Raw genomic sequence first — 20,556 nt, 5'->3', positions numbered from 1 at the left:
AGTTTTAGTTGTGGTATCGAAATTGGAATAGAGAATTGTGAATATTCACTTGTATCTAAAATTTTGGTTTCATAACTGCCTGTTTTTGCAAAAACAGTTTCATGGCCAGTAAAAAAAAATATTTATGGCTGGTAAAATAAATAAATAAATAAAAAAATCATCAGCCATTGGCAGGTGTGGCAAAAAGTTAGTTTTAGGCCCTGTACATAACTCTGGTATTTTGGCAGAATATATTCTTACCATTGTAAGTTTTTCATAAGGTGTTGTTTTAGAATTTTAGCCTAATATTTTACTTTTCAAACAATCACAAAGTATAACTATTCTAGAAAACTCAAAATTGAAAATTGCAGTTCAAATGATACACATAGTTCTTTACACAGGTGCAAACCACATTAGAGACATTTGGACAAACTATTTGTATCTCTAAAAATGGGCATCTGAAGAGCTGAAACAGAAAGAAAGTGCTACTTTCACTACTTTTTTCTTCTCTATAGAGGATGTAAGAAGGGGTTGGATGGCTTTTAAGACTTTTATCCTTGGGAGTTAGTGGGGGCTGGGGTCATTCCATGCTCCTCACATACAATAAAACTGAGCAGACGACTAGGAGAAGAGTCTGAAACAGAGAGAGGAAACTCATTGAACGATATTGTTGATCAGGGAGTGGGTGAAACAGCAGGTTTCTGCTTTGCCTCTGCCCACTGTCTATCTCTACCAGCACGCGCGCACACACACACACACACACACACACACACACACACTCCTGCGTAAAGCTTGCCGCATAGCAACAGGCCAAAGGTCAGGGCTGGCAAACAATGTTTGGCCAGTGCTTTGATGTGCTCAGGCATGGTCCAGCCAGAGGCTCAATGGACACAAAGAGGCTGAGAAGGGCAGTCAGATAGCACCGTTTCATTCTTCTCATCACCTTTAGCCTTTGACCCCTGCACCCCTGCGAGAGATCACATTTCAAGGATGACAAGTCACATTCAGACAGGTCTTTTTGTCCAGTCTTAAGGCGAGTTGGGCTACTGCGGAAATAACTGGTTCATTTTCAGCAGAAAGAAGCATATATTACTGGTTAAAAATGAAGATATCTGATAAGTATCAAAGCATTAAGCTTATCATATAGGGATGGAGTGTCACATTCACAGGACCTGTATACAGACTGTCCTAAATAACCTATAATCATTACCATTCCCACTACACTAAATACCCTTCTGGCCCTGAATGTCTGGCTCCCTCCTTGTTCTCACAGTCCAAACACCAGCTGTTCCCACCAAAAATAAGCTGCCCTTTCCTATAACAATGTCTTAATAACAGATACATGGCATCTTTTGACAGCTCAAGTAATTGGTCAGTCCTGAGACTCAAGATAACCTTTGTTCAGATCACCTGAGGCTCTTGTTACCAATTTCTATAATTACTACTTCAGTCTGACAGACAGTTTGCACTTTTGCAGGCTGAAAAGGCTGTTTTATTGTGACGGAGCTTGTGAGGAATAAAGACTGTCTTCGTCCAAAGGGCTGAGTTAGCCTTCATGCCTACTTTATTTCTAGAAATTGTATTTCATACATTTTCTCAGGGTTAGCTTTTGTGTAAAACATACTGATATATGAAAGCTTCATTGAATTATCTGAAAATATAATGACAATGTATAAAAATGGTGTATTCAATGAAGCAAAACTACTAAGACACAGGCTATCTAATGTAGACATGCTACATCTACTCAAATAAATCAGGGAAAATTACAATACGACTACAATATTATTAAAAGATCAGTCAAATTCAATATGTCAGCTTGAACAGACACAAGTGGGAGAGTGACAAATGACATATTCCAACTTCAGCTCTCAAACCTTACTGTAAGCGAGGATTTTCCTTCATAAATATCGTTTAGTGCACTTTTGCTTCTTGGATATCGGTATGAGTGAATTTATTCAGTTTTTATTATTTATTTCTATCTGTTGAATATTGTATTGTGAAGCAAATGGCTGTGCTTTTACAGCCAATGTTTGTCCTTGAAAGAAAAAAAAGAGATAAACTGTTTGTGTTATCTACAGTGGGAAACGGAGGGAAATCCAGCAAATCAGAGAACACATTTAAACATTCTACTCTTTCACAATATAAACAGAGCATACCATTCATATAGGATAACAATAGCAATAAGTTTCTGATTCTTTCAGCAGTCATTTGTAATTGCAGACACTGTTTAGAGTTAAATGATGCAATACAAAATGTTTAATGTAAATAATCAAAGTTTCAAATAGAAGGAGTCCTGCTGTCAGAAATAACCTCAATCACATTATGTTCAGCGTGAGACTCTACAGGGAATTAAACTTGAGTGCATGTAACACACTGTCCTGATCGAAACATTTAATAAAATCCTCAACTGCAAATCAATGACAATATTGCCATTAACATTCATGTTGCTTATTAATTACACAGATGTCAAATAATATCTTTGCATCTGATAATTAATCATTAACATAAATGAGATTGACTTTATTTCATTTCTCAGTCAAAAAGTTAGTTATTAGTTAAAAGTTATATTATAGACTAGAGTACAAACTATAACAAAAATGACTTTTATTCAAAAGTCTTTGCAGTCTTGACAGAGTATTTAGAGTATTTAAGTGTATTTAGCGATGATTTTCAGTGGAGATGTGCTGGGATCAGAGTGTGTATGGCAACAGCATTCTTTCCTATATGTTTACTATAGATCAGGTAATAAAGCGCAACACACTACATGCAAACACAAACTTACCGTTAATTGACTGGGAAAGCACTCAGATATTCCAGGGGAAATTGACTGGGGTCGGACTGTTCATGTACATATCTCCAAGATGCGACTCTGCTGAGCACAAGCGGTCAGCCCTGCTGTGAAATGCCCGTGCCCGCATGTGATGATTTTTTTTTTTTTTTTTTTTTTTTTTTTACAGCGAACAGGACACCCCTCCCTACTTGTGTGATGGTATCGCCCCTTCACCGTCTTCTGAGATGATTTCGCCCCTTCAGTCTCTGTAGATGGTTTCACCCAACTTCACCGTTTGAGCGGGATTCTCGATTTTGCATTTTGGTCTCGATAGAGTTATTGTCAGGTGTAATTTTAACGCTAGGTAAGTTGCTGCTTTTTATCATAACGTATAAATAAATAAAATACACAGTTCACAAATGCATTGTCTCAATGTTGTTACTGTGGTAAAACCATGGGTAATTTTCCTAAGGACTGGTGAGCTTAACTATATATTATAGACCAAATAAAAGCAAAATCAGTAACAATCAGTTTGTTGTGCTGTGCTTTTTTTCCACTTTATAGATGAAGGTCCCACAGTTTTACACAAACTATATAAACAGACCAAGTTGTATGAATATGTACTTTATCATTTCATCAAGAAGACTGATGTGACAATGAATTTTATACAACGAGCACAACATGAGTGTATCAATCAACTCTTTATGTCCATCTGCTGGACAAATTGAGTAACAACACTATTTGTGTTCAGGAGGTTGGATTTCTTTTCTTTTCTTTTCTTTTCTTTTCTTTTCTTTTCTTTTCTTTTCTTTTCTTTTCTAACATAGGTCCAATTGAATAACCCAGACTAAAAGTATTACCACTTTACAGTACATACAATAATCATTATATTGGAAACAAATATAGAAATATTCTGTAGAACTTTTCTTGTGGTGTTATCACACCCAATCAATATGATCACAATATTATACTACAATAATACCTCAGCGTGTGAAAATATACACTAACAGTTGGACCCCATTGACTTAGACATACTATAGAAGTCACTGGGGCCCATCAACTGTTTGGTTGCTCATATTCTTCGAAATATCTTCTTTTGTGTTCAGCAGAAGAAAGAAATTCATACAGGTTTGGAACAACTTGAGGGTGAGTAAATGATGACAGAATTTTAATATCTGAGTGAACTATCCCTTTAACCATTCACAGAATATGGAGGCCTGTATGAAGTTAATGACTTCTATCATACGTTCCCTCTTTTCCACTCGTCCGGTGACAGAATTATTAAATTGACATGAGTATATCACATAACTGTCACCCATCGTGTGTCGCCACCACCAAATGTTCATTTCTCATTTTTTTCCCCCACAAGTCCCGGTCTTCAGCAATCTGTCATCCTGACGGCTTCTTATTCCCCCACTAAGTGCCCACAGGCGAATGTGACGCTCATTGGTGACAAGAGCATTTTAGGTTGTCATGCACTAATGCTGAAGTTCCCGGGGACCCAACCGGTGTATTCATCTTCATCTGCTTGACTTTGCTCTTTCCGCTGTTGTCATAGCTTTGGTAAATTAAAGATAGCCCCTCCCTCTCTGTGAAGAACACTGTCAACAATTTACTCAAATGTACCTCATTAGCTGGTCACACTGCCACTCAACTGTAGATTTAGGCTTTTAATCCAGGTGAGTTATTGTTACTTTGTCATTAACAGGCACCGGAACCTGATGAGAAAACAAGAGCTGGAGCTTGGCCAAAAAAAGGAAAGCTTGCTGGTGATTCATTGGACTAGACCACACCAGGTTCCCCCACCCCAATAGGAGATAATAAGGCCATTTATATGGGTGTCAGTGGACAGGAAGCACGACCATATCTGGACTCTGAAGGGCAGACAATCAAGTCTTCAAAAGGAAATGTTGGAAGGTGAAAGATTTTTTTTCTTCAAATAATACTTTGGACCTTTTTGGTGGTCTTTACTTAACCAAGAGTGACATCAACATTGTAAAGCAACCTTTTGCAGGGCAGACTTTTTTACCCAAAATGACTAAATGTTGCTGACTCTAAACTGGTAACACTTTACAGTAAAGTTTAATTAGTTAAAGGTACACCATGTAACCCTTTTTTATTGAAAATTAACAGAATTTAAACAATGAAGTCAATGCATCATCAATCCTTTTTTCAAAAGGTATTTCATTATGGTAAGCCTGTTATAAGCGTATATTTTTAGGTTTTTGCTAGAAATTGCGTACATGCGTCACTTGCCCATGTGTGTCTCGTGACTCTCGTCATATCTGTAAATAGAGAAAAGTTGCTCTGGCTACTTTGACGCATATATAGTGTGGGAGTGGTATAAGTTAATTGATATAGTACACGCTAAATCTCGAAAAGCTGGGGATTCACCCGTTTTATAATAACGCTGAACAAAGGAGAGTCTGCTGGCAAAAAGAGAACGCTACAGCTTGTAATAAAACAAGAATCAACATAAATTTTTGGAGATTTTTGTAAAAGCGACACATAGATGATTTATTGAACAGATAAATTGCAATATGTTATACTTTTAACAGTTCAACCGTTATCTATTGTGAAGGGTCATTTCATTATTAATTGTTTTTGCGCTGTGCCGGAATTTATTTTCAAGGAAGTAACGTGTTTATTAATGGGTGTAGCTACAGTAACGTCTTCAGCTAGTAAGCTTGATATCCTTTCCATTTAAGATGGTTATATGTCTCTAAAGGTGTTCTCTAATGCCCCTTTCACAAGATGTAATATAAGTCTCTGGTGTCCCCAGAATGTGTCTGTGAAGTTTCAGCTCAAAATACTCCAGAGATCATTTATTATAGCTTGTCAAATTTGCCCCTATTTGGGTGTGAGCAAAAACATGCCGTTTTGTGTGTGTGTCCCTTTAAATGCAAATAAGCTGCTGTTCCTGGCCCCCTTTCCAGAAGAGGGCGGGGCCTTAACAGCTTGTGCTTCAGTTGCTCAACAACAACAAAGCTGGAGACGATTGTCAGTAACGGTATTCAACCTTACGTTGTTCAAACTGGATTCGGACACTGATGGAGAGACTCGGGAAGAACTTACAACTTATAGAATGCATCTGGACATTTCTGAATGGTTATTGGATAAATTTATGTACTTGCTGTGGAGTTGTTCAAATCCAGCGTTGAATTGACCATCGTTTGTGAAGCAGTCCAGCGTAAAATGATGGCATGGTAACAACACTCTACTACAACAATTCTTATACTCTTAACAGCAACATTACACTAAAGTTAAAAGTGCACTCATGATCAACCACCCCTTTAAGCCTAGTAGTGGACTGAGCAGTTGGATAACCGTATTCATTAGCAGAGCCGAAGCATAACCAAAACAATGTTTTTCTGCAAAATGCATGCAGTTTTGTAGGTATAGTTCATAGGTTTACCACATTTATTAATGCAAATGAATAAATATAGTTAATTATTGTTCATAATACATTAATTTTTAATTAGTCTTGAAATGTTAAAAATATACAAGTAAAATGATCATTAGTTAATGCATTAGGAAATAGGAATAATGAACTAACAATGAAAAACAAGTGTTTACAGCATTATTAATCTAAATGAATAAATATAGGTAATTCATGTTTGTTCAGAAAACATTCATAGGCCTATTTGAATTTATACAACTTCAAATGTTACAAAATGTATTTTTATATGTAAAATGAACATTAACTGAGTGGTGGGATGCTATCCCTTTAAATATCTGCCGATGGGACAGGTATTTCTAATTTACACACAGTGATTACCAAAGTCATTTTAATGAATATCATTGCGATTTTGCAAGCTGTAAAGCATATCATTACCATTAGGCTTTTACACACTAGCCTAACTAGGGATGCGTTCAGCAAAGCCTTAACAAAGTCGTTAAATCCATTTAAAAAGAGCCTTATTTGAGAAGCAATAAAATTTTAAATTATTTTATTACCAAAAGAGTATTTAACAAGTAGCTGATTAAATGCCAAAGGCAGGTTATCTAAGTTTAACCTTCAGAAGAGAAAATGATCAGAGTCTGCCCCTGGCATTGTTGGATAGAAATATCATCCCCCATTATCCCGCCACACCTGAAGTTGCAAATGGCCTTTTGTGGGAGGCAGGGAAGAAAATTATGTGATTCAATTAATGACCGTCTTTATGTGAGAGAGGGATAGTATGGAGGAAGGGGGGCTGGAGCAGAGTGTACTGACTCTGAGTACTAGCAGTAGCATCTGTAAGATGGAATAGCATTTGTATAATATAAGAATATATGATGATGACCTCATATGTCTGCACTTATGTGTCATCAAGTGCCTCACAGAACTCATTTACAAGATAAAACATTATGTATGTTGATAAATATCAATAAAATTACAACAATACCATGAAATATTGTATACAAATATTGTTTTTAACCCATAATCCCACCTGAGTATATGCATAATAAATACAAAAATATTTTATAACCAAGTTACTCATAATGCCCCTCACGGTTAATTAAAAAGTGTCCTGCACTTATTTGCATAGAAAATGCATTTAAACCATGAAAAATTAAAAATAAATACACAATCATCTATGAAATATGGCTCATACCTTACTGACCGTTCGTAATTATTCTTTTAATTATCTGACATATAATTTGAGTGCTGTGGCTTCTCGGGGTTGCCGGTATTAAGCTGTAAATATTAACGGACAGCAGCAATTCACTCACAAGAGGGTTGCAAAAGTAATGAACAATGTGACAGCGGAGTCTTAATTAAGCAGGAAACGCCTAGACCGGATCAGGTCTGGACCACCAGAGAGTCAGTTCAATAACACTGTCTAATCATGAACTTACCCATTTGTACTTGATCGTTCATTTATTTAAAATATGGTAATTAATTAAAATCAATAACATTGAAAAAAAATGATCTCACAAATGAGCAAAGGCATTTTACCAAACGTAATGATTTGGTACATTGTGATTATAAATGATATATTTTTAGGACTTTTAAAGCAACACAATAAATCAGTGCACATCTACAACATTCCTGTAGGATTAGGGCTCCACGATATTGGAAAAAACTGACATTGCGATATTTTGATTTTCTGCGATATATATTGCGAAGGAGTATATATAGATGGATCTTATTATATATGCTATATCTTATTAGATCTTATTATAGATGTTAAATATATGCTGAAGTTGCATATATATAATATATATATTATATATATAACCCAGCGATTGGGTTGTTTTGACCCAGAGGTTGGGATAAATGTTTGACCCAACCTGGGGTGCGTTTTCCAAACCAAACTATGGTCGTTACCAATAGAGTTCAATGGGAATTACGACTATAGTTGACTGACAATGCTTTCGGAAAAAGCACCCCTTCTGGGTAGTTATATTTAACTCAACTAATGTTTAAAAATCACTATATTGCTTGCTTAAAATTAACCCAAATGTTGGAAATGAACATTTATTAATATGTTTAATAAATTAATATTTATTAATTTTAATAAATAATAAACATTTATTACATTTCTTATTAATAAATGTTCACGTTTGGATTATTACTGTTGCCTTTATGTGTCTGATTTTTAATTTCCGACCTATTTTAGGTCTATTTTAAGCCAGCCAATGCCATATAGTAATTTTTAAAAAATAGATGATTTAAATAAAACTACCCAGGAGGTCAAACATTTAACCCAACCACTGGGTTTGTCCATATTTAACCCAACTTGGGTTGTTTTTAACCCAGCATTTTTTAGAGTGTAGAGATAGAAGATCTAAAAATCTGAACATTAATATTTGTTATAAATTTCCTTCTTTTTAAGACTGAGATACTGTATCCTTAAGCGCTTGTGTGTGTGTGTCAGGTGCACTCAGTGGCTCCTGTGAGGCCATGGGTAGATGATGAAGTATCAAATGTTAGCCGGCCTCTGTGATGAAAGTCTGAAGCAATAAGCTCCAGTAGCTAAAAGGATCTGGTTCAATAGCGATTTACCTCTAAACTGCTTAGGGGTATCTCACAGGTGCCAAGAAGCTTTTTATTTGATACAGTACAGTAGTATTAATTCAGGTTTCTTGTTTTCATTTTTATCTCAATTTATGTCGTATGCCATGAGTCTCCCTGGGAAAATATTGCCTCAAAGCGCTGTCATATGAAGCGAATAAAAATCGGTTGTTTGACCTGGCTGTAACAAGGTTAATTATATTTTGCCATCTCTCTTTTCAATTTTTCTGCTCAATGAATGAGTGATATGTGAGCTCTTGAATATTTCAAGGTGAGCAGAAACAGAATAATAGCTAGCAGTGTTTTGAAATACTTCATGTCACTGTGATCCGAATGTAATTAGGTCTAGTTTTTTTTTCCTTGAGCTTTTGGCCTGGACTGTCAGGCACATATTTGATAACACGCTCCACCTATTTTAAGGATGAACTAAGTTAACTTTTGCCTGCAGAAACATAATTCATTGTAATAAGTAGACATTGCCACAACAAAATAGAATAATAGAGTATGCAAAGTAATACTCTATAACAGTGGTTCTCAACCAGTGAGCCGGGACCCACTAGGGGGCCTCAGCAAATTTCCAAGGAGGCTGCAGAATGACTTAAAATTATTTCTAATAATAAATTATAATTAATACAAGTATTATTTTATTTTAATGTGTTAATAATAATAATAATAATATTCTAAAACAGAGATAAAATATTTCCTCACCGCCCCTCCAATGACAATTGTTTTCCTGTTTCTTATATATAAAAAAAAATAAAAAAAAACCAAGCAGCTTTGTCATAATTATATAAAAAATACTGTTGGAAATATCTTACCTTTTTATAGGTAATAAATAATATAATAATAAAAACTATAGTATAACAGACTTAAATATGCATTAACCGTTTATCTGAATTATATATTATCTTATTATGACTTTATTAATGACTTATTATTGTAAGTTACGAGTTTTTTGTAGTGTTGTTTACGCTCTAAAAACAAGCAAGAATGAGCGTAAATTGGTGCACTGTACGAACGAGGCACAAGCTATTACAAGTACACAGAAGCATTCACCCTTATTGTCAATGGGTAATTAAAGTCCAACACGCCATTGGTGTGATGGCTTTAATTGCCCCTTTAAACACAATACATTGTAATTAAGCGCAGGGCGCGCGGGGTGGAGGGTGAAGGTGACAAACGGATGGCAAATGATCTGAGGATACGCGGATTTGATCCACAAGTTTAATAAGATGTCACGCTCGTGCTCCGCCTCGCGAGCGTCTGCTAATTTCGGCGCGCACGGGCATTCTCTGGAGGTGTATCAGCGCGCACGGCCCAGAGCTCCTACACACCTCTTTTCTTTTCTATTCAGAGAGCAAACAGCTTGCATTGCCCTGCAGGTATCGCAGGCATACGCTTTCACCTTCACTCTTTCTCTCCGGTCACTCCCCAGAAGAGCGCGCGGCAAAGTTTTGCTCCCCTTCTGCCCCTTTTTCCGCGCGTATGCCGCGCGCAGGCAACGGTGCGTGGCCCCGCTCAGCCTTATTAAAAGTGGAAGGCGATATTTCACCCTCAAGAAATATAACAAGATAGACAAGTGAGCAAAGCTAATCCTGGGGATGAAATTAGCAGGCAGAGTCCGGGGCCTGCTGGAGATGATGAACGAGGTTGAACTACCTTACACAGGCGCGCGTCCGCTGGGATAATTACGCCAAGCTCCCGGGCTTGAATCTGTCGGCGGGACTTTTTGATGGCTCTATTTCAATGGGGGCTTGCCTGTGAAATACATAGTAAAAGCTATTAAAATTGAAATTGTTCTAGGGTGGTGTTGGGAGAGCGGGCTATTGACCCTATCAGGCAGTGTTTAATAAGGTGTGCCTTGCGTGGGGATTCTCAGGGCGCTCGGCGTGTCTTTGACAGTTTCGCACGCGCGCGCACACCCTTGCTCTCTGTTCCTCACGTTCAACTTTTAAAGTGAGACAAAATTCATGAAGATTAGTGTAACGACTGAGAAAACGTTATCAATAACTAGACCATTTAACTTTTCTCAACTTTTGTGTGAATCTTGATAAATTGTGAGTATTAAGTATTATAATGTCTAATGTTGTTTCAATTACATTACAGATCTTTTTACAGTTATCCAATATTCTGTCTTTTAAATGGATAAAGCACTAAAAATGTACATTATAGAATTATAACATGGTTTTGTATTTTAAAAATGCATGTATAAAATAAGTAATTTTAATAAAATAAATACATCTGTTATAGTTTGTTGTTGTTTGTACACAGTTAAATATATGTACAGTTTGAAATTATTTATACATCCACAGATAAAAGCATCAGTTATTAACTGTAAGAAAATTTTATCGTAGTCTTAAAATATGCTTAATTTGGTATTATCTCAATTAACATTGTTGATTCATTTCAGTGACCTGCTACAAAAAGTTACATGATCAATATAAAGTAAATTTTAAGCATCATAAATATCTCTTTAATTTAAATCAATGTTGTCAGTGTGTTACTTTACCCAGTCAAGTGTCTATAAATGACCAACCAAGTTAAATGTATATAGTGCATGGGGCAATGTCCTAATGTGTTATCGCTCTAATGATTTATCAGATTCGGATTACCATTACACACATGATATCTTCTACAAAGGCACACCAAAGACATTATTTATGCAGGTAAACATCAGAGGACGCATTGCAAACATCAAGGAGATGTTTGTGCATACGATGCAGTTGGGAGGGAGATTTTACTCAAAATAAATGTGAGAATCCTCAGTGCTTGGCTCTGGGTGGAGGTGGTCGGGTGCACATGAGGATAAAGCACAGTAGAGTCGCATCAGGCTTTGACCAATATGCTGACCCGTCTCCAGGGGAACAATGACTTTGAACATTTCTGCACCCGGCCCTGGCACCTTCATTGTACGAGTGATGGTGCCGGCAAACCTATTCATCACTTTCCACTAAGTTACCTCCTCTTTGTTTTAGTTCACAAATGTAGGTGGAGAGAAACAAAAGCTGAAAAACACATGCATTTACGGCACAAATTTAAGTCAAGTTCAGATGCATCAATACAGGGAGTTTGAATCTTTAAAGGTAGACTATACAGTATACATACAAAGTTGCTTTTGAACAATTGAATGACAAATGACATGATTTTTTTTTTTTTAAACATGCTTATGCATTTAATATGCATGGCACATAATTCACTTATATATAAAATACAATAATATAAGTAAACAAATTCTTGTATCAAGATGAAAAACTCTTTGGAAAATCTGTTGTTTAATATGACCAGCAGATGGCCCCCCCTACCATGAAATGGTACATTTTTCCCAAGCACCTCTGCAAAAGAAAGCCACACAATTTAGACAAAGCAAAAACTGTTCTTTAAGAGGATGGTCCCACTCTCTTGTCTTTTGTAATAATTTATGGAGTCTAGCAAAACTCCTGTCTTTTGTCCTTGGAAAATTAATTAGAGTGAAAATATGCAAGCTTTCACAATGATACCCTGCATCATGTGCCTTAGTTTTGTCCTTCTACTCTTCAAAACATTTTTAAAATCATTTTTTTCTTTACAATTTAAGACTACTGCCTCCATAATTGTGTGAGAGTGAGAACTAATTTTAATTTTTATAGGTTTGGTTGCTAAAGCTGCATAAACAATGACACAGATGCATTTTTGTGACATTTTTCGTCTGCAGAATTTGTATGCATTCAAATTTCCCTGTTCAGAATGTCTGTTTATACGAGTTATGACAGGAGAGTCTATTCAAAATGTACTATTATGTTGAAAAATTTCTTCCCATCAAAAATGTAGCATTGTTTTCAGGCTTTTTGTAGTTAAAGTCAAGCATGTTTTTTGACAAGGCTGCATGTTTATGTAAATGTAGAGCTTGTAAATTGTTTCCATTGTAGTTTCGTGGATTTCCAAAGTTCAGCTGCCTGGTACCTGTTTTCCTTCCAAAGAAAGCGGAAAATATACTCTCAGAGCACTTTTTGCTCATTCAGTGAGGCCATAATTTGACTGAAGATTAGAATTGTTGTTGGTGTTTATTTGAGTAACTTGAATGCTTAAAAACACAGAGAGTGTGTAAAAGAGGATGAAAGTTAGTCTGCACATTAGTTGTGCAAAAGTGTGGTTCTGTTCTGAAGAGCAAAAGGCAAAATTTAGAAAGTTAAATTACTTAAACATGTAAAAAATATCGGAAAATCCGATTTGAAACAATTAAAATAAAGTGAAGTTAGTGAAAATACAGCGCCCATGGATGTGAAATGTCACTACATCCAGCAGTGCTGAGCGCAGCTGCCAGTGAGGGTAAATGAGAGAGTGGGTTTGCGGCTCCTGCCACACTTAGCAGTTACGCAAATCCAATTTAATTCCCTCTCATATGCTCTCACAGGTATCTTTTGTCCTTTAATCAAATTCTGTTTACGGTTGAGGCAATTATTTCCAATTTACCCACTTAAAGGAGAATGAAAGTGGTCCACCAGGAGACTCGTGGAGGGGAGGGGTGCGGTGTGCGAAAGTACACCGCTTGCAAACAGGTAACCTCTAAAAGAGCATTTTTACTTTATCTATGCTCATTTCCCTCTGCTATGATTTAATTTCCCTGCTTTTAAACATGACGAATTACTGCTCTTGTCTTCACTTAATGCATTTAACAGATCCCAATAAACTGCATTAATCGGCTGTGCGGCTGGCCCGAACCTGCAAGCTGGAGCTGCTCATTTGCCCTATTAGTGAAGAGACTTGAGCCCATAACCAGGTGGATAATCTCTTGGCTTTACTGCTTTAATTATGCCATAATCAGTGCAGCGGTTGGCCCTGTTTAAAAGCAGCTAGAAGCGATACCTCACTGATACCTCCTTTCTCGCCAGTAGCCCATATTCGTTGTCACAGCCAAGCTCCTCTTTGACGAAGCATGATGAAGGGCGCTCTAACTTTGTAGGACAAGACAAAGCTTAAACATATGGCAAGAATCCCTCAGGTGCCATCTTCAAGAGGGCCGGTCTGTGATCCTTCCACAGCTCGGTGCTGTTTCCTGACTCGCACTCTTTCCTCTTGAACATCTACTATTGCCGGATCTCTGAATCATAACCGTTTTTTTCTGGGTGAATATAATTGAATTTTTTTGGGTCTTGCATCAAGTTCCAGAGCCGTCATATGGTAACAGACGTATGATGGGCTAAAAAGCTGCTCAATCTGTAAGGGTTTTAATGGCTTAATGAGAATGTAGAGTCTCATCAGTGAGCCGTGTGCTCAACATGGCAACATTTTATTTCAATATTTACATGTTTGTTTCCTCCGTTTATCTCGTTAAATGCTCCAGTAAAATGTTTTAGGCCAAGAAATAAATATCTGCTATTTAACTTCATTATTATAAATCAAATGAGCACTTTCCAGTGCGTTAATGAAGACAAAGTGAAATATGGATGTTTTTCTCATTGCATTCGAGACCAATTAAGTGGCCCATTTAAAGCTAATTAGCCACTAAACTTCAATTTGTGTCATAGTATTCACTCTTTTTGAATTTCTCTGCAGTCATACATTAGTTTTTGCGACAAATCCAATCAACAGACATCTGTTTCAAAAATATTCACAAATGTTTTACTTCTCATAAACAGAAAGCACTCAAAACTACAGAGCTGATTGTCTCCACAACAACACTGTGCAAAAGTAGATGTAAAAAAAAAAAAAAAAATGAAAAGCTTGTTTAGTGGAAACTGACAGTCTTCACATCAAAGTGCATTTCTAGTCTGAGAATTGCATTTACAGGTACCTTGACAATTGTCACTTCCTTTTAGCACCGTGCCCTGTTATAAAAGCTGAAATGGATATCATTGTGATATTAAGAGCAACGTCAACCCTGACATGCACTTTCAAAGTCATCAAAATAAGTCAAATAATATTTTAGTTAAACTGACAGTTGTAATTTGAACAGTCAATAGGCAATATGGTAAAGGGCTCTCACTGGAATCTCTTTAAACAGTCAGAACCTGTTTAGACAGATTTGTGACAGCCACAGATATCTGCAACCCAGTTCAATTTCACCACTTGACATTTTCACAATAGGTGCAGGAAATAGCACAGAGCCATCCAAGATTAAAACAAGCATACTAATGCATGCTTATTCAAGTGTTTGATGTAGCCGCGCAGTTGTAGCGTGTGCCTTTAGAAGCGCAAAACACTCCTACGGTTTTCAAGTCGAGCCTTTTTTTTCCTTCTCTTGGCAGTCAGTGGTAAAGAGTCATATGGTAATTCTTCTGGATGAGTTTTTGATGGCATGCCAACAGTTTTCTTTTCCGCTGAGTAATTTTCTCAGCTTTCCCTCAATAAATTGTAATCCTCCTTTCGTCTGGCTTGCTGCGAGCTAAACACTGCCAGAGAGAATGAGGGATGTGCACAATATTTTGACATTTATAAATGCCATGAATCTGAGAAAATATGTCTAGTTAAGTGAAGCTCTTTTGGTGGAGAAGGCAGACGTGTTAAATTATATTGTCAATGGTTATTATTAGAGTTATCTTCAAAGTATGCAGGAGTCGGTAAGAGAGTTTTTGAATTGAAATACACAATGAATTGGTAAAATTAAAATGACTCCACCATTTCATCTTATTTATGTGCAGTTAATCAGGTTTGGGCTAACCTCATGCAATCATGCTTTCCTATTTTCTTAAAAGGTGTGTTGGAAAACCAAAGAGTAATAGCAAAATTTGTGAATGTACAGTAATTGCTAGTTTGGAACTAGGGAACAATGACACAAAATTATTATTACAAATGGTAATATTACAAAATATAACAAGATCTCTGAGTTAAACTGTGTCAGAAAAAAATAATCTTAATTATGTCAGATAACACTTAAGCAAAACATGGTCATGTCAAAGTGTCTGAATAATTTTTGGTTCCAAATTGTTATCAATTTTACTGGTAGTCCACTGTATGAAGATTTTTTGGGTATACTATGTAGTTTACTTAGTTACTTAGTTTACACAGTTTCCTTTATTTTGCTATCCTCACTTACATAAATGAACTATAGTATCCTGCACCCACTAGTAAAACTATATAAAAAATGTCTAAATCATTTTTGGTTTGACTATTTTATTTATATATATATATATATATATATATATATAATCACATAACATATTTTGTAAGTGCTGTAGTGGTATATGTTACTTTTTTATTGTTATGAGAGAAAATAAAATCAAAAGGGCTTCCCTGGGGGTGTTTTAGCCATGTTGCACCTCCTACTCTAGCAATGAAATATCTCAAAATTAATTTGAATAAAATAATTAAACCTGACATTCTCCTAAAGACAATAGTTTCAAGTGATGTAATCTCTTACATGAACAGACAGGCAAAACGATTACAGAAACATCTGCATGAAAGGATGGAGCAGTGGCAAGTGTTTTATCACTTCCATGCGCACCCTCACTTTTTCTCTCAGCCCTTCACCTGCTCTTCTCCTGGAGGGCTACAAATGCAGCGGCTGATATGCATGGAGCTCCAGTTCTCCCCTCCTCCATCATTCAGTGGCAGGGGAGGCAGGCACTCTGTGCTGGCCTGTCGTGATTGATAGGCTAGGGGCTGCTGCGGTTTGGGTGGCTAGTAGGGTGCAGTTATCAGGAGGGTTGACATGTTTGCTAGCCCGATACTGGTGCTCTGGTGGGGTGCACGTTTTGAGAGTAAAAGGCTGTGATTCTGTCATGTGATTCAAGTCACAGTGAGACCTGGCTATCATACTTTTCTCATTTAGCTGTGAGAACATTTTTAAATTATTTAGATAATGTTTAAAATTGAAAAAAAAATCTAGCCTCAATAAGCTGATAATTATGTTATGGCTAATAACTGATAAATAGTTTGTCAATCTAAAATAGTTTTAAATGTGAGTTTAGGCTTCACATCATTATAATGTACCGTATGAAAATGGTTATTCATTTTGAGATTGACTAAAGAAGACATCAGTGTTCAGATATCAGTGTTATTATTTTATTCATTTAAATTGTGTTTTTAAAGATGAACTTGAGCAATAGATGTTGGCAAAGGTTTTCTTAAGTGTGTGTGTGTGTGTGTGTGTGTGTGTGTGTGTGTGTGTGTGTGTGTATATAATATATATATTACAGTCAAACCAAAAATAATTCACATTTTTTATACTTTTGATATATTTTTATATCACTATAGTTAATTTATGTAAGTGAGGATAGTAAAATAAAGTAAACTGTGACATATTATACCCAAAAAATCTTCATACAGTGGACTACCAGGAAAATTGATAAAAATTGAAAAAAATAATAATAATAATTCAGACACTTTGACATGGCCATGTTTTGCTTAAGTGTTATCTGACATAATTAAGATTATTTTTTTCTGACACAGTTTAACTCTGAGATCTTGTCATATTTTATTACATTTTTTTAAACTATAGTGAATAAACTGTATTAATGAATGAAATGTTCAAGGTGTCTGAATAAATTTTGGTTTGACTATATATACGTGTGTGTGTGTGTGTGTGTATATATATATATATATATATATATATATTATAAGCAAAGGCAAAGCACTGATTCACATTAACAAAAAGTCAACAGAATGAGAATATGACAATATTTTGGCATTGGCTTGTGGGGATTATGGCCCAGTTTTGAGTCGCACGTGGTTTGGTATGTCTGCTGAAGGACTTCCGTGGTAGCAACTTTTTTTTGCAGTTTTTCTGATGCACATTTGTAAGATGAGGGTGAAATTCAATCAGGAAAATATAGTGACAGCCTCTGGAGACACCAGGGTCACATGGGAGTGTTTTCTATTCTAGCACTACTCATGTTACTGTACTGTAATTCAGAGTAACAAACGCCTATTCATCAAAATTTTTAATAATTACACATGATTGCTTTTGTTTAGAATCTGATTTTTTGTAATTCAGGCTGTAAGAGAAACACTTTAAAGTTTACTTTGAAATTCCAAAGGTCAAATACTCAAACTCTCACTAGAGAGAGACAAAGAGCGCAGGTAACTAGAGGAAACATTAGGTAAAGAGAGAGAAAAAGGGAAACGTCCTACAAAAGAGGCGCGGGGAGGTAGCCAGGGAACTTTGTTGGATTTGCTGGACTGCAGAATTTCCAGTGGAGTGTCTCAGTGGACCAGGTTCTGGGGGGGCTGCTGTGTCCAGAGGGGATGGGTGTCAGGCAGGTGCGCGTGTCAGTGAGTAATGGCACTATCAGCTCGCCGTTGTGATCCATCATGCACGGCGGCCACAGCCAGCACAGGAATCACAAGCACAGCAACATATCATTACACAAGGTTATCACTGCCCCATTACAAGCCTTGATCAATCTACTCTTCCACTGGGCCCTCTGCTCTCTTGTTTTCTTCCCTTCTCTCGTTTTATAAAATGATGAAAGGAGTTTAATACTTACCTAGCCTTTGCCACTACCCTTACTACATAATAAATATTTTGTTGTCTGGCTCATTCACACGTTCAAGCTCGCACACGCACAAATTTGTACGTGAAGTCTGTGTATGAATGTTTTTACAAAGAAATCATGATTCATCAATAACTTTCGTACTAATTTTATTCTAAATTTACAAAAAAAGCAGAAACAACTGAAACACGCATACGAGAAAACACATACTCTGCGTGGCCTTAAAGGGATAGTTCACCCAAAAATGAAAATTCTGTCATCAATCACTCACCCTCATGTTGTTCAAAACTTGTATGAGTTTATTTCTTCTGTGGAACACACACACACACAGACACACACACTCAAAAAGATATTTTGAAGAATGTTGGTAACCAGACAGTTGACGGTAGCCAATGACTTTCATAGTATTTTTTTTTCCTACTATGGAAGTCAATGGCTACCATCTACATTATCTGCATTATAGCTTGAGATTTACAGTGAGATTTCTCTGTATCACAATGCAGATACATGTATGTACAGCTGGCTAATGAGAGGTCTGTAATCTGGGTCTGTTAGAGAGCGTCATGTTTACAGAGAGTGAAGTTGTAGGAAAGGATTTGCGGAAATCCCTTATATGGAGATGGGTTGGGCGTTTTTTATGCAAATGACCAACCTCAGGCATCACTCATTTAGAATACTCCAAATTCATTAACAGTTGATTGAGGTTAAGAATAAATTCTGTGCGCCTGCACATGTGAATTAGACAGGACATTTTTTGTGATAAGTTGCGTGCGTACAAATGTAGCCTAATGCAGTCATTAGTGATTGAGTTTATCATATTTGTTCATAGACTACTTATGAAAATGCCTGTATAATTTACTTTTATTATGCATAGTGTGCTCAGAGTGAATTTAATGACTGCTTACAGTTGTTGACTGGTGAGTTAATATTGGCTTTGAATAGCTCTCTTTGTCCTTTGGACTGAATGAAGCTTCAGAAAAGTTAATGCACTGAGAAAAGCCAAATGAAAAATGAAAACATTTGATTTATATCAGTTTCAAAGGAAATCTCTGACTTCTCATGCTAATTAAGCATTAAAAATAAACAATTGTTTATGGGTTTATAATTTAAATGAGAAGTAAAGCGTGGCTTCATCAGCTTCAGCCTCTCCATATGTAGCTGAGTGCACTTTACAACTAAAGGCAAAAAGTCATTATCTAAAGGGGGTATTATAATTAGCCAAACAATAAAAGTTTATTAATGAACATTAAAATGCAAAATAGTGAAAAGAGATCCTATCAATCAAAGATGACTCCCTTTTTTAGTTTTAATTAGATATTGCAGTTAATGGCATGAGGGGGGAGTTTTGAGCAACTTAATTGCAGTGGTTTAATGGACCAACATCTTTTTAAAGTTGAGGATTCAAAAAAAGTCATTTTTATTTCTGCTGCTACTAATAAAATGTCAAAGGACAGATCTCCCAGGCTTTGAAATCAGCGAGGCTTGAGGTTCATTTTCTTGTTGCTTTATTTATTGTAAACAGCTGAGTGATATTGTTTAATCACTTAGATGCAAAGTTGTTATTAATATTACATTGTGGTTGTCTTCCCATTGCACTCTTAAAACAGAGCAGATAAGCCATAAGGCAAATGCAAGCCAAATAAATTACACTTTCAAATGAAATGAACCTAGCCAAAATGTAAAAGTAATAATAGTGTGTAGGGGGTGAGCGAGGCACAACCTAACGTGGGATAGTTGTAACTCACATGGTTTAAAAGTTTCCACACTTTGTTTAGTTTAGATTAGTTTAGTTTACTTTATTAATCCCGCAAAGTTACAATAGGACATGGGCAGCACATCACAAACTTCATTCCCCAATAAACACATAGATTACAGAAACAAAACATTAAAACAAACAATTTCCTCATAATTACAGATTACAACACCACAACATGCTTCATAATAAAATTCAACCACTTGTAAAACCTTGTGTATTTACTAGTTGCCATCAACACTATATAGAGAAAAAAATACACCAAAATTCAAAAATCTTTGGAAGATATCACTGAACATTTAACCATAGCAAAAGTAAATTTCTTACTGAAATTAATTTTCCTTCTCAGTTTTTAGTGTTTATATAAAATGAGACAAATTTATGTGAATTATATAAACCATGAGAAAGAGGTGCATAAAGACTGAGAGTCAATGCTCAGAAATTAACTATTATTATGTTTTGAACTATGTCGTATACTAGCTGTTTTTGTTGTAAATAAAAATAATGCCAGTTATTTTATATGAAAAAGTTAGCTGTATTTTGATAGTTTGTCTTGTTTGTGTGTGTGTGTGTGTGTGTGTGTGTGTGTGTGTGTGTGTGTGTGTGTGTGTATATATATATATATGTATATATATATATATAT

The 20,556-nt window shown here is 36.0% G+C and overlaps 1 protein-coding gene and 1 long non-coding RNA gene across 2 annotated transcripts in view; one reads left to right on the top strand and one right to left on the bottom strand.

The window, feature by feature from the left end:
- greb1 (growth regulating estrogen receptor binding 1) overlaps positions 1–2,905 on the bottom strand; it is a 31,655-nt gene extending 28,750 nt beyond the window's left edge. The window contains exon 1 of the mRNA XM_048191501.1: positions 2,762–2,905. The gene's annotated coding sequence lies outside the window, so the exon portion shown is untranslated. The remainder of the gene's footprint in view (positions 1–2,761) is intronic.
- A 70-nt stretch (positions 2,906–2,975) lies between these two features.
- Positions 2,976–20,556, top strand: part of LOC125268899 — an 85,710-nt gene continuing 68,129 nt past the window's right edge. Inside the window, exons 1-2 of the long non-coding RNA XR_007184997.1 lie at positions 2,976–3,113; positions 4,458–4,666. This is a non-coding gene — a long non-coding RNA (uncharacterized LOC125268899). The remainder of the gene's footprint in view (positions 3,114–4,457; positions 4,667–20,556) is intronic.

This window comes from Megalobrama amblycephala, linkage group LG5, assembly GCF_018812025.1.
Source record: "Megalobrama amblycephala isolate DHTTF-2021 linkage group LG5, ASM1881202v1, whole genome shotgun sequence".
In the NCBI taxonomy this organism is placed as follows: Eukaryota; Metazoa; Chordata; class Actinopteri; order Cypriniformes; family Xenocyprididae; genus Megalobrama; species Megalobrama amblycephala.
The sequence above is the reverse complement of the archived record's forward strand: the minus strand, read 5'-3'. Positions and strand labels throughout refer to the sequence as shown.